Raw genomic sequence first — 4,748 nt, 5'->3', positions numbered from 1 at the left:
TGTCAGGTTCCAGAGCCTAAAAGTTTAAACATTATACTGCATAATCCCTGGTGGTGAGTTCCGTGAGTCAACACACTCGTTTAAGTCAGTTGGAGGTGGATTTCTGTCCCTTCTGTCGGAGAGAGACTTAACCAGTCAACTATCTCGTCTACCCGGAAATCTTTACTGATGGGAACCTGACAAGCAGAGAAAGACTATTTGTGTAAAATGCCTTAATAAACACTTCTGTGACTCGTTTTCAAGTAAGGAACTCTAGCGATGCGTTTGGGCAGCTAAAGTCCTTTCTCTGGAAACATGGAATGATCCAATTCTTGTGTTCTGTCTAAAGGCATATGTTCAACAGCTCTTATTTCTGGATAGCCCCCAACACCTAGGCCCACCTTTCCACCATTCGCCTGGATTTGCCAGCTACTCAGATTTCTGGTCAGCAAGGAATTTAAGTCTTAACCTCTTCCACCATTTCTGAGTTATTTCCTCGGTAATAAACAAACTAGGACTTTGCCCAACTTGTCCCACTTGGCTTCATGAGATATATTTCAAGCGTGGTGAATTTTTATTGTCCCAGGAGCTCTGGAGTGATCCATAAAAAGCAATGATCCCAGAGTCCTCTCCTTTTTCATGCCTCCACTTTTCCTGAGGAAGTCCAGCCGTCCCCAAGGCTTTATGACCACCTATGCCCTGAGGACCCGCAAACTTCACAGGGCGTCTTGACTCTTCTTCTCAACACCATACCTCTCATTCCAATCTCCTACTCAATACGTGCAACTGGAAATCCCTTAGAGGCAACAACGCCAAAACAACCTCATTCTCTTCCACGTTGCTCCAGAAGCTCCATCCACCCACTTCTCTACCTCTATTTCAGTTCCGCTAACGGCATTATCGTTCATCAGGATTCGACAGCAGACAACTTGGCTTTTTCATCATCCTTGCCCCGGCTTCCATGTTCAATTAGTTACTAAGTCCTGATAATACTCCCTTAAATATCTCCCAGAGACATTCTCTCTTCTCTTCCCCTCATTGTTTCTCGGCAGAACTATTGCCAAGAGCCCACTAAATACCCTCCCACCTCCAGGTCATCTCCATTCTAATGTGCCCTGGCCATCGTAAACAGCACAATCTCTCTTTAAAAGGTGTTTCCGATTTTTAGAGAAAAGGGCACAGCAGATATAAGCAGTGAGGAAACCCTTTCCTGAATTCCCTTGAAAATGCCCTCAAACAACCAATAAGAGCATGGTGTGAGATCTCTGCCAACAAGATGAAATCAATCGCGTTCTGAATCAGGGCTGAGTTGACATTAATTGCAGTGTCTTTTGAAATAGATTTAAAAATGTATCGTATATCACAAGCTTGTTGAAAAACTTCAATTACTTTGCTATTGCCTAAAGAAAGACAAATCCCAATATATTTTTAAACGTTACATTTGGAAATAATTTAAAACTTACAGAAAAGTTGAAAGAATAAAAATATTACGAAGAATACCTGTATACGCTTTACTCAGATTTACCTATTGCTAACATTTTACTTTATCATTTGCTCTATGTAAATATTCAGACACACCACACAATTATTTTCCAGAACCACTTTAGAGTATGTCATACATATCACGGCCTTTTACCTTTAATAGTTCAGTGTGTATTTCTGAGAATAAGAGGTGTTTTTACGTCACCACTGTCCAGTTATCCTCTTCACTAAATTTAACACTGATTCAATACTTTTATCTAATCTAACGTCTGAATTCCAATATCGCCAAGTGACCCAATAAAGTCCCTTACTGCAGTTTTCTTCCTTCTAGTACAGGACGTAGTAGATCACAGATTGCATTTACTTGCTGTGTCTCTTTCGTTTCCTTTAATCTGGAACATTCCCACAACCTTTCTTTATCTTTTATGACATTGACTTTTTTTTGTAGAGTCCATTTTTTTCTTTTAAATGGAACTTTCCTCATTTGGGTTTGTCTGATGTTTCCTCATGATGAGATTTAAATCAACCATTCCCCGACTGGATGCCACATAAGTAAAACCCTGTCCTCCTTAGGGTGACATGTCTAGGAAGCCCAAATATTTTCAATGTGGCATTCAAGGTCTCTAAATTTTGACTCTTCCTAGAGTCCACACATTCCTCCTTTTGATATTACCCATGAACCCTGTCTGACTGAACACCTAGGGATCAGCCATTGTGGAATCTGTTTGCCTGTCCAATATCCATTCCTTTGGGGAACGCCCCCCCCAACCCTGAATTCCTTACTAATGCTGCTCAATCTTCATTTTTTCCATGGGGTAGATCCCACTTCTGTGGTTCTAGAGATATCATCAGGGACCAGGAATGGCCAATCAAGGTCCTTCCTCTCCTGAGCCACAGAAATGCAAGGATGGGCACATATCCCAAGTTGAGCTGTCCTGGGCTTTCTCCGGACTTCACAGGACGTACCTCTTTTCCTCAAGCCTTGTGAATTATAAGGAGTGCATGTGTGGATCTGTAGAGGAAGGGCAGCTTATTACAATACAGAGAGAGAGGATAATAAGGGAAAACATAGCTACAACTTGAAGTGTGTGTGAAAGAGAAAAAGAGAGGACGAGATATGTGATGACATCATTTAAGCAGCTGATTGCATCATGCCTGTATCCTTCATTACCCAGGACTTTTCAGTTGCATGAGTGGGTAAATTCCTGTGTGGATTAAGCTAACTTGTCAACTGCAAGAATCTGACTTGATGCTCTTTTTTCATACTGGCCTGTGTTGCTGAAGTCCAAGCATGGTAACAGACTCAGGTGATAATACACACACTTACTCTTCAACGTTGTGCACATTTACCTACAGAACAGATCAACATTTCTTAGATTCTGCGTTCACATATTTCTGTAAACACTGTTCAGCTTTGCTCATGAGTAGTCAGGTAGAAGACGTAAGTACATAATTATTTAAAATTATACTTTAAACAGAAAGTTCAATATGAATTCCTGAGAACCCCTAGGATGTATCAAAGGAGGTCTCAGAGGAAAATTCATAGTTCTAAATGTTATGAATTTTAAATTATACAAATGAAAATAAATTATACTTAACTCAAGGAAAACAGATGGCAGCACTTTCCAAAGATAAAAGCAGAAATTACCAGATTATGAAATAGAAAAAAAAAAAGTTGAAATGATGAATACAACTCCAAACATGGTTTTCTGGGGAAAAAAAAAAAATCTGTTCACTTAATAAAGAGAAGAAGAATAAAATTCAAATTCTCAATATTGAAGAATGGAGAAAGGGTCTCAGACACAGAGGCAATCCAACTTTGCAAGAAAAAATACATGCCTAGAAAGCTTCAGAAGTGAATTCTGTCAAATCTTCAAGAAATAGAAAAGTCTTATGTCATTTAATCTGTTATAGAACATTCTTTTAAAGCATAAGGTGATAAATGCTCACAGAGAAACATTAAAAACTTATCAGGGCACTTCAGCAGGAGCATTTTGCTAGTTCTCAAAATTAGACTATGGATTCATCAAATGGATGGGAGAGGGACGTTCATCCCAGGCAATGGGAATCTGGAGGGCAAAGGCTCGGAGGGATGAATACATGGAGGAAATAAATATTCATCAAATGACACAAGCCTGAAAAGAATGAAAAAAGGACTAAATGTCAGGACTAGGAATGGAAAATAGTCCAATAATCTGGAGTGATGGAGCTGATTCTAAAAATACCAAATATGGTACTAAACTTTGGTAGATAAGACCGGGAAAGTAGTCACATCTGTGATGTCAGTTATTCAACACTAACTCAAAAGGACTCAGAAATATGATGTGGTTAGCAAAAACGTGAAGAATCTTAGGTTATACTGCAAAAGTATACTGTCTAGAAAGAAGAAGATAATAGTCTCCCTCCACAGTGTTCTGGTCAGTACACTTTAATATAGTACTCAGTTTTAAAGGAATATTAATTTCTTAAAAAGAGAGAGAACATATCCAGAGGAAGACTAGGATAATGAGAAGTCACTCGGTGGAACGTGTCGTTTTGCTGATTCTCATTCTTTAGGGAACAACACTTCATTTTTCCTTAGGGAATCATCTCTCCCATCCCCATTCTTAGCCCACGCTGGGCCTTAAAATCAGCCAGAGCAATAGGCATATAATCCAGGCATGTCCCGTCACAGTTTTATCCTCTGGGCAAAAGCGACTGATTAGTTTTGAGGCTCATGGTCACCAAATCAGATCAGGATTTCAGTTGGAACTATTAGGAAAATGTGCACTTTCTGTTTGGCTTGCTGCATTGAGGGGACGTAAGTCTGGGGTTACTAGAGGACAGTGTGGCCATGAAGCCAGTGGAGAGAATATCACAGATGGAGAGAGACAGGTTCCTGATGTCATTAATGAGAACCTTGGTCCAATCGTTCCTGAAGCCAACATGAACTTTACAGTTATTTGAATTTACAAATGTTCTTTACCTAGTTTAAGTTCAGTTTCTGCCATTTGCCGCCATAAGATTTCTACCTAATTCAACCTTAAAACATGTCTTATGAGATACGAGTAAAGGAACTGTTAATTTTGAAATTGAAATGGCACATGGACATCAGGACTGCTCTCCTTAAACTCTCAAAAACCATTTCATTGACATCAAGAACAAGGTAAAGATGCTCTGCACACGAGCATTAATTTTCATTTTGGGGGAGGTTTTATAAAATACAATAAGACAAGAAAAATGAATGATTGCTGAACTACTGGAAAAGAAGAGAAAATTTTTTTATCTTTGCTGACACGATTATAAAT

The sequence above is a fragment of the Equus caballus genome, unplaced genomic scaffold (genome assembly GCF_041296265.1).
Source record: "Equus caballus isolate H_3958 breed thoroughbred unplaced genomic scaffold, TB-T2T haplotype2-0000440, whole genome shotgun sequence".
In the NCBI taxonomy this organism is placed as follows: Eukaryota; Metazoa; Chordata; class Mammalia; order Perissodactyla; family Equidae; genus Equus; species Equus caballus.
Note: the sequence above shows the minus strand (reverse complement) of the source record.